We start from the raw sequence: 10,506 nt of genomic DNA on the forward strand, positions 1-10,506 counted from the left end.
ATGTAATGGAGTAAAGCTGCAATTTTTTGAGACGGTCTGCATAGGGCATCTGTTTGAGGCCGGTGATCCTCTTTGTGAGGTATTTCTGTTGCCTTTCCAGTTGTTGTAGATGTCTTGTGAGGTACATACCAAAAGGGGCATTGTACTCTATAATGGGTCTAATGAGGATGAGTAGAGGGGAACTATGACCTCCTTTTTTTTCCTGGATGAAAAACCTTTTGTGATGTGTGCCACGTAGAAGGATTTCCTGACTACTGTGGCAATGTGATTATCAAAGGAGAGACTACTGTCCACCTGTGTCCCAAGGTCTCTTATCACACTTTCAGTGTTAAGTAGACTACCACCTATGTGGTAGTTCATGGGTACTGAGTTTTTACCAAAAGAGATGACAATGCACTTTTTGGCACTGAGCTTGAGGCCATGGCTTTGACACCAGGCATCTGCCTCGGCAAGACCCTTTTGTAGGATGTCCACATCTTTTGGAGTTTTGATTATGGCTCCTAGTTTGCAGTCATCTGCAAACTTTGTTAGCCAAAGACCTTCTGTGTTGGTCTGTACTTCAGAGAAGTAGATACCAAACAGGAGAGGACCCAGGACTGAACCCTGTGGTACTCCACTTGTCACTGGTCTGAAGTTGGATTTGGAGTCTGCTACTTTCACAGTGTGGGTTCTGTCAGTGAGCCAGTTGGCAACCCATCTTGTGACAAAGGGATTTATACCTAGTTTAGTGAGTTTATCTATAATTCCAGAGTGGAGGATGGTGTCGAAAGCCTTAGCGAGATCTAGATAGGCTGTGTGAACCACCTTACCCTCATCTATGGCTTTGGTGACTGTGTGAATCACCTTACCCTCATCTACGGCTTTGGTGACTGCTTCAAAAAAGTCTATCAGGTTTAGGAGACATGATCTGCCTTTTACAAACCCAAACTGGGTGGGGTCCTGAGTTTGGAGATTACCAATGTCATTGTTTATAAGTTCCATGATGATATATTCCATAGCCTTGCAGATCAGGCTCGTTAGGCTAATGGTGCGGTAGTTTCTGGGGTCTGTTGTGGCTCCCCCTTTGTGGAGTGGGATAACTGTCACTGTGTGCCATTCAGTGGGCACATAGCCTGAGGTGAGGCTATGATTGAACATGGTACTTAGGTGGGTTGCCAGTTCATTCTGTAGTTCATGTAGAACACAGCTTGGGATGTCATCAGGTCCCATGGATGCTGTGTTCTTGGCTTTGGATAGTGTGTTTTTAACCTGTGCAGCCATGATTACAGGAACTTTGCATTCTTCTGGTATAGAAATGGGCCCTTTAGTGGATGACAGGGGGGTAAAGTTAACACTGAACCTATCTGCCAGGATGTTGGCAATATCAGTTGGTTCTGTATATTTAGTGCCATTGTGCTGTAACTCAGAGCAGATCTGAGTGTTGCCATTGAGATTCTTGACATAGCTATAGAATGCTTTGAGGTTGTCTTTAGAGTCAGTGGCAATTTTGTTTTCATAACTAGCTTTGGAGGATTTTATGAGGGATCTCAACTTCTTACTGAGGCTGACCATGGAGTTTCTCCAATCATGGGATTTTACTCTTTTTTGCAACAGTTTCTTTCTTCTGTTATAGAGTTTGTTTATGGCAGGGGACCACCAGATTGGCTTCCTTTTTTTGGAGGATAGCGTCTTGGTTCTGTTAGGAATTGCACGATCCATGCACCCGTGTAAGTGCTCATAAAGTGCATTTGTGTAGGATTCAGCAATCATACCTCTATTGTCCGTCAGCATGGGTGTCAAGAAGCTTTCCACTTCTGTCTTAAGAAGCGTGAAGTTGGCTTTGGAGACATTTTTTACTGTGGTTTCCCTAATGGGAGGTAGGGGAGGGATGTGGATGTCTAGGGTGATTAGCTTGTGGTCGGATCTGACCAATGAGGAATTGACCTCTGGTGTGGAGCACTGGTTGCCCATGTTGGTAATAACCAGGTCTAGGATATTGCTGCCCCTGGTGGGGGTGTGGATAAGTTGATCCATGGCACTGGAATTAATGAATTCCAGAAAACGTTGAGCACAAGAGTTGGTACATGAGTAGTTTTCCCAGTTAATGGTGGGGTAGTTGAAATAGCCCATTATTAGGGTGTTAGGTTGTACCCTAATATTTTTCAGTGTATTAAGAAATGAGGAGTGGGAATCCTGGGGCATGGTGGGGAATCTGTAGCAAGCTACAATTTGGATTGCGGTCTTGCCCAGAGTTAGTTGCACTTGGATAATTTCAGATGCATTATGCTGAGCAACTAGCCTGGAGGTGTGGGTATCCTTAATGAATATGGACACACATCCACCTTTAGTGTTTTGGTCTAGGTTAGGTGGCCGAAAGGTGCGGTATGAATTATAGCCTGGTAATGCAGGGGTACTCTCTGGAGCCTTGAACCAGGTCTCTGTCACTGCACAGATGTCGATGTTCTCCATTTTAAGGAGTGCCTCGAGTGAGTGCATTTTGAGGTTTAGACTTCTAGCATTGAGTAGCAATGCCCTCAGATTCTTCTTGCCTGTACCTGTTAGGGTGGTGAATTTGTCATTTGAACCTTGCCTAAAAAAGGCACTGTAGGGGTGGCTAAAGCCTTAGCCAGTATCCATAATCCCAGGGGCGACAGGTGCAGGCCATCTTTGGCAAAGCATCGTGGTTTGTCGATCATGTTATCCCAGGCAGACAGATACTGGATCCCCTTAGAATGACACCAGAAGCATAGCCAATTGTTGAAGTCAATCATTTTGTCCTTGTACTGTGGTATCATTCTGGGTGATGGCAGGATGCTACTCAGGGCTAGGGTCATACCTGCCTGGGCTACAAGATCGGACACCTCCATGTCCCTTTTCATGTAGTCCAAGGAGGTACGTCTCAGGTCATTCACACCAACATGGACAAATTTATACTTGTTGTGGAGTGACCTGAGTGCATGCGTTATGTGGTGGATCCTAGCACCCGACAGGCAGCTGACAGTAACTTTCTCCTTATTTAGCCCGGTGAGTGGAACATCAGTGTGCCTGACTATAGAGTCATGTATGACTAGAGTGTTGGGTACGTTGTTATGCCTTATGGGCTGTGGTTGAGTGGCACACTGAGTTTGTGGGCTATGTGTCATTTGGGTTGTGTTGGGGGGTGGAGGTAGCTTGTGTTTCTGCTTTGGAGGTCCTTGTTGCTTGGGCAGGTTTTTACTGAGAGCCTACATGAATGTAGGTGTGTGTTTTATGTTTCTATGTGTGTGTTTTATGTTGCTATGTGTGTGTTTTGGTGGTGTAGGTTTTGAGGGACTATGTGCTGAGTGTGGTGTGGTGCAAGTGTTTACCTTCTCCTCTTGACTGTCTAGTCTAGTCTTGGGTGAAGAGAGCTTTGCATCCAGTTTGGCTATATAAGTGCATCTCTCACAGGTTGTAGTGTTGGGTGGTAGGAGGAGAGGGTTGTCTGTGCACGAGGCAATTACTGCATTGCCCCAAGATGCCCAGATTCATCAGGTAGACAGGAGAAAACACCGGGAGCTGACCCTTAGACATGCCTGGATAGGTGCTTATTTATTAAGTACTAGAAACTGTTTTCCTCTAGACAGTGAGGAAAGTAGAGTGCTGTAGTAATTTTGTAGCTTATTTAGTGCTTACAATAAGCTCTGAACAAGTGCTGAGCTCAAAGAAACAGATGAGTGCTGAAACAAAAAACTGGCTAGCTCTAAGAAACAAAATTAAACTAGAAGGCTTCCCTCCAACACAGAAAAGCTTGGGGGCCTAGAAGCCTACTAATAGTCCTGGACACAGCAAATCTGTATCCAGACTAGACTACCCACAGGAAAGGCAGGAAACAAGCTTAGAAATTTTTTTTTCAACATATCCAACATATTTTGGGACCAGTCAGTCACTCCAAAACTGTAAGTTAGAATAGGAAGAGCAAATTGGTTTATAGCTTTGATTTTGTTCCTAGATGTCAACGCTGTTTTCAGGATTAATTTAAGTCTTCTAAGGTATTCCTTACTAAGTTTTATTCACATTTGTTCATGTTATCTGATCCTCTTGCTCAAGTTCTTTTATATCACATTCTTGTCCCAAACTGATGTTTTCCTGGTGCTGCATTTTTCCTGCTTCAAAGGTTTCTTTTGCACATTTCTCAAGACCAAATGACATTCTTATATAATCTGAAAAAGTTTTGAAAACTTGCAGCTGTACTTTCAGTTCTTCATCTGATGAGCTATACAGTTTTAAATCATCGACAAAGAGAATATGAAAAGTCTTTACACTTTGTTGTTTTCTAGCTGCCAAATTATAGTTATGGACTAAGCTGTTAAGTAGACAGCTTAATGGGTTAAGGGCAAGACAAAATAGCAGCGCTGCCAGAGAGTCCCCATGGAATATCCCCCTTTGAATTTTTATCCATGGGTTAATAATCTGTCCTGTATCATGGCTTAATTGCAAAGTGGTCTGCCACTGTTTCATGGTCACTGTAATGTAGTCGATCAGTGTAGGGTGTATCTTATACATTTTTAAGCATTCGTTTATCCATGAATGTGGGATACTATCAAATGCTTTTTTGTAGTCAATCCATGCCATACTTAGATTCTTGCCATTTTTACAGTTCACCACTATGACTTTATTTAAGAACAAATGATCCTTTGTTCCATATGACTTTCTTTTATTGTCCTTTTGTTATAATGCCATAAGTGAGTTTTCTTCTAAATGACTATAAACTCTGTTAGCATCAATTCCCATGTATAGTTTATACATCATCAGAAGGCAAGTTATTGGTCTATAATTTTTAGGTAGCTTGCAGGTTCACTCTTAAGCAGGAGCATTGTTTTTCCTGTTGTTAGCCAGGTTGGTGTCTCTTCGGGGTGCACATATAAATTGTTCTTACTCATGGCTAAATCTTCATACAACAATGTTAATACTTTTAACTAAGTTAGGTACTGCATCTGGGCCTGGGGTTTTTCAATTGGTGGCTTTTCTTAACTTTGTTCCAGTATATAGACTCCGCTTTCCCTTGAGGATCATTTGCCTCCCTAGCTACTTCCCTCAAGCCTCTTAATGTAGGATCCAAGAGCTGAGCCTCTCTCAAGTCCATCTTTGTAACTCTTCCCAGATCTCCTTCCACAGGAAGTCTGGTATCCTCTGACAGCAGTGCCTCACTGTCAGCCTGTACTGCCAATAACCTCTGCCCTTGCAGTCACTCTTTCCAAGGGAACATCAGTACCTACCAGCAGCTGTGGCTCACCTTCAGGCTCACTACTACAGGATAGCTCCCTCCCTGAAAGAGCCACCTCACCAGCCCTCGTTTCAGATGTGGTGTCTGCCTAGGTCTCCCCAGACTACCAAACCCACATGCCGGCCTCCAAGCCTGACTGCATGCAACTGCATGCACACAAGGTACTGCATTACCAAACTCATTCCCTGTCAAGACATCTGCAGGGATATCTTCAAACACACCTACTTGCTTGCTTCCTTTTTCACCCTCCCAGTCAAGGTGAACCCTGGTCAAAGGCATTTGGAATGAGATTCCTCCTAAAGCTCTCACTGGAGTGGACTGCCCAAGCAAGTACTGCTCCTGTTTAACCACTGCAGGCTTTACAGTAGTTATGTCAGAGGCTGTATCTCTCTTAGTAGTGGCCTGTTTTCCATCCACTAAGATAGGATATAAACTCTGGTGATAGTTTGGTACCCCTGTTGTCTCCAGATAACTTACCACTGGCATACTGTTATTCCCACTGGCTGGTTCCTCCACTTGCCTCTGTGGACATCTATATGCTACATGGCCCCACTTGTTACATTTAAAACCTTTAACCCTTGATCCTGGCTGTGTACCTGAACTAGTGGCTTCTCCTGTTACTGGTGGACTCTGTTGGGGTGGTTTAGGCTGCTCACTATGGGTCCGCTTATATCCATGTGCAGCACTGGGTATCCCCTTCTTGTGCTGTGATGCCCTGCTTGCTAAGTAGACATCCATTTTTTCCCCAGCTCATCGGCAGAGTTACACTCTTGGTCTGCCAACCAGATTCTCATGTCCTCAGGCAAAGTGCTAAGGGCTTGTTCCCTCACCAAAAAGTCTGCCAGCCCTTCAGAAGTGGTGACCTGACACCCACTCACCCACCTATGAAAATAGGTGCTTAACTCAACAATATAATTGCACACACTTTTATCTCTCTTGCATCTATGCTCACAAAATTTGTTTCTATAAACTTCAGTTATTAACTTAAGACATTTTAAGTAAACATTTCTTTACTTTATCATAGTTTAAACAATCAATAGCAGACAATTTAGAAACTGTAGTTACTACTTTACTATGGAGTAAGGGGGCCGGGTACCATACCCAGAGCCCTTGATCAACATTATACTGTTTACATACTTTTTCAAATATATGAATAAAACTAAACTATCAACTTGTGTAAATTGTGGAAGAAATGTACTGCCCTTTATTGCTTCAGGGGTTCAGTTATTCCCTCCCCATTATCTGCAAGACCCTGGCAAAGAGTCAGCATCTCTCTCTCTCATGTGGATGCCACTTCTCATTTTCTTCAGCCTCCAAACACCACAGTCTCTCTGCTGATTCTGTTTCCATCTGTTTCTCCTTTTTGTCAGTCTCCAAACATAGCAGTCTCTCTGTTGATTCTAATTCCAAACATTTGGCCTCCAGTTCAAGAGCCTTTAACTTCAGATGTATGTTTAAGCCCTCTGTGGAAAAGGTGAAATGTCCTGTTTCTGTGGGCTGCAAATCTCCATCACCAGGCTGATTATTCTCTTGGTTTTGGTCTGGGCTACAGCTGCAAGTAAGGCTGAAATCATTTCATCTTTAGTCAGGTTGGCATGCACCAGTCCTTTGGCTTCACACAACTTGGCCAACTGGTTCTTTGTCAGCTTGCCATAATCCTGTGCTAAAATATTTGCCTGCTTTCCCTGACTAAACTGAGCTAACAAGAACTTAAACCATTGTGATAATGAAACTCTGAATTTTTACCTTGTGGCTGGTTGAGAGTACACACACCATTAGTGACAACTGCCTACAGGCTACAGTTCAATTAATATCCCATCACTGCCTCCAATATGTGACATCCCCTATCCGAGCCAGTAATCAAGGAGCCTGAATCCTTACCACTGACACTGGAGAGGGATACTCACCTAGAGCAAAAATGGATACACCCAGTATTTCCAGATGCAGCAGCAAGCACAATTTCCCTTAAGAGCACACAAGGAACATGATCAGTCTGGGGGCTGATTTCTCTCTCTCTCTCTCTCTGTCTCTCTGTCTCTCCGTCTCTCTCTCTCTCTCTATCTCTCCAGATCACCAGTAAAACTCCCCCATTGACACAGCTGTAGAGTTGAGTCCTCAGCCAAGTGTCCCAGCCAAGTCCTCCACCACTCTCTCTGTGAAACCAGTGCTTTGTATCCCTGCTTCCAGCAGCTGACACACATACTCTCTGAGATTTGATTTTTACACACACACACACACACACACACACACACACACACACACCTGGGAAAGGCTGCCCAGACTATAATGTAGTGACACTGCCACCAGACACTCCAAAGCCAGCTACTCTAAGGATCTTGCAATGGTACTCAATTATACTGCATGAAATTAATATTGATACAAATGATGGTGTTTGGCCAATACAGTAAGGCTTTCAGCAGTGGCCACAGAGTCACCAAACAGATATAAGTACTCTCAAAGGTTAAAATATTCTGTACAGGACCAGCCACAATGAAAGGTTTAAATATATTTAATAATAAATACTTAATATCTATTTACAATAAACACCAGAGTTTCAGCACAATAAATATTAAAATAACACAAATTAATAGATTCACACAGATACAGAAAAACAGTACTTTACTAATGTCACTATATTTTCCTGAATGATCTAAAAAATTACTAGTCACTGGTTCTTTCTACTAGAGCAAGGCAAGATAAAGTAGGTGAGGAATCCTTCCTGTAAGCTTCCAAAACAGAGTGCTAAGAATCTGAAAGACTTCTCTCTATAATATCTAAATATTATTTCAATATTGGTTACAAAATTATATCACATCCAGTCATCAGACTCTGTTTCCCACACTACCTCATCACTAGAAGCTGCCAGGATTTAGCACATAGGTGTTACAGTACATATGAGCGTTGTTAAAGTTTATTGCAGCATCTGGAAGCTGTAAAACAATTTCAACACTTCTGCTCTTCTTACTGAGACTAACAAACCATACTTCTTACAGACATTGCATCTTTGGCTTCATTCAAATCTGTGAGATGCAATCTTTATGGCCTAGGCCCAGTAATTTAATTTCAGAACATTTTTCAAAGTTAGCAGCAGCTGGACTGTGATTAACATCTTCTCTTCCAGAATACTCTCTTACAATATATTAATTTCACCAATTACAATGCATACATTTAATCGGTTGCTACATGCATGCATATTTCTTTTCTGTCCAGCAGGACCCACTGTTGATACACTTTCAACACAAGCAAACTTCATAAATACATTTTCAGCACAAGCATCTGTATAAATATGAGATACAAATGACAAACCTCTTTACCAAACTCTAGCTAGTTGTGCTGACATATGTTACAAATCGACTGCCTTACTTCTCCAGGCATTGCTAGCAATACCTCACATCATCACACAAGGCATTCTTTAACTATGTTTGGAATCAAAAGGCAGTACCCAGCTATGAGCTGAACTTGTTGTGGATGGCACCACCCATACTCAAACCGGATGTAATAGCCAACCTGCTAGCTGACAATACCTCAGCCTATCATCTTATTATGCAGGTCATCTTGGCATTCTCCAAGGCCAAAACATGGCATGAATGGGACCAGACAATATCCAAGGTTGCCTTTTAAACAACTTCAAACATGACCTATCAGGCCCATATGAATTGCTGTTTAACCACAGCCTGTGAATTGGCTATGTTTTATGGAATAGGGGACAGCAACAGTAATCCCTCTGCAAAAAGGGGACCATCAACCAACCCTGAGAGTTATAGGCCCATTAGCTTGACTAGCCTCATCTGCAAGGCCATAGAAATAATTATTATGGACCTTATTAACAAGGACATAGGTAATCGTCAAATTCTAGACAAAACCCAGTTCAAATTCATTAAGGGTAGATTATGCCTGTTAAACATGACTGACTTCTTCAAGAAAGTCACCATGGCCCTGGATGAGGAAAAGGCAGTACAAACCATATATCTTGACCTAGCCAAGACATTTAATACAACCCCTCACTCAGGTATTATAGAGAAACTCTCCCAAATGGGAATTAACCCCTACATTAGCAGATAGGTAGCCAACTGGCTCACAGACAAGACAAATACAGCCAAAACTGGTGAATCCACCTCTAGCAAAAGACCATTCACCAGTCGTGTACTACAGGGTTCTGTGTTGGAACCCTTACTGTTTAGAATTTATTTCTCAGAAGTCCAGGCAAACTTGGATGGCCTGTGAATGACCAAGTTCACTAAAAATTGAAAATTGGGAACAATCATTTTGTTCCCCAATGATGTTAACATACTGCCGACAGGGTGAACACAGACAAATGATTGGTGCCAAAGCCATGGATTAAAGCTAAATGCAAAAAATGCATTATTATATTATAGACAGCACCTCCCTAAGTGTAGACCCAGTGGTACATGATATGGGTACTCAGGTTGTTAGCAATCTGAATTTTGACCACCATATATCCACAGTAGTAAGGAAATCCTTCTGTGAGACGCATCTTATAAGTGAAGGCATCACATCTAGATCTAAGGATGTTATAATTTCATTATATTCTGCCCTCATCAGACCAATAATTGAGTACAATGCTCCCTTTAGCATGTACTGCACCAGTCACCTGTAACACATGGATTCACAATGGTTTCTCACCAGGAAATTATGGGATATGCAAAACAAGTTTTATGTAGAAAGACTAAAAGGCCTGCCACTGTATTCTGTCCCTACAGATTGCTAAGTGGTAACCTGTGACTGGCTGACAGGGCAGTCTCTAACCCAGCCCTGATGGAAATGTTACACATTTGTAAATCAAACTATACAAAGGTCACTCACTCCAGAGATCTTCTCTAGCCTCTGACATGATCAGGTCATGCTGGAGAGATCGCTGTTTTTCCCAGAGACTACCACTTCTCTGGAACAAGCTTCCAATTCGTGTGAAACAGAGTCCCTCCCTGACCCTCTTCAAATGTAACCTAGATCAATGGATAGGTGATTACAAATTCACTCCTGGGGTAGAGCCCATGTCCCTCCTGGACAGCGGACATCTGTATTAACTACAATAGACCCTTACCTCTGTGAACTTCACTCACCTAATCCCGGATAATTGGGGCATCTCAGGATAAATATGGATAGGCTTGTAAGGGCTCGACAGCTGTTAGCCTAGTAACAATCTGTGAACCTATGAACTTTTGAGATGTCATATTTTATGAATAGATGGGTCAAATCATAAAGTACATTGTCAGATGACAATTTCTAATATTTTTCTAATCATTTCTCAGTTTCTCCATCTC

This window comes from Protopterus annectens, chromosome 14.part0, assembly GCF_019279795.1.
Source record: "Protopterus annectens isolate FY-2018-M chromosome 14.part0, PAN1.0, whole genome shotgun sequence".
Classification (NCBI taxonomy): domain Eukaryota; kingdom Metazoa; phylum Chordata; order Ceratodontiformes; family Protopteridae; genus Protopterus; species Protopterus annectens.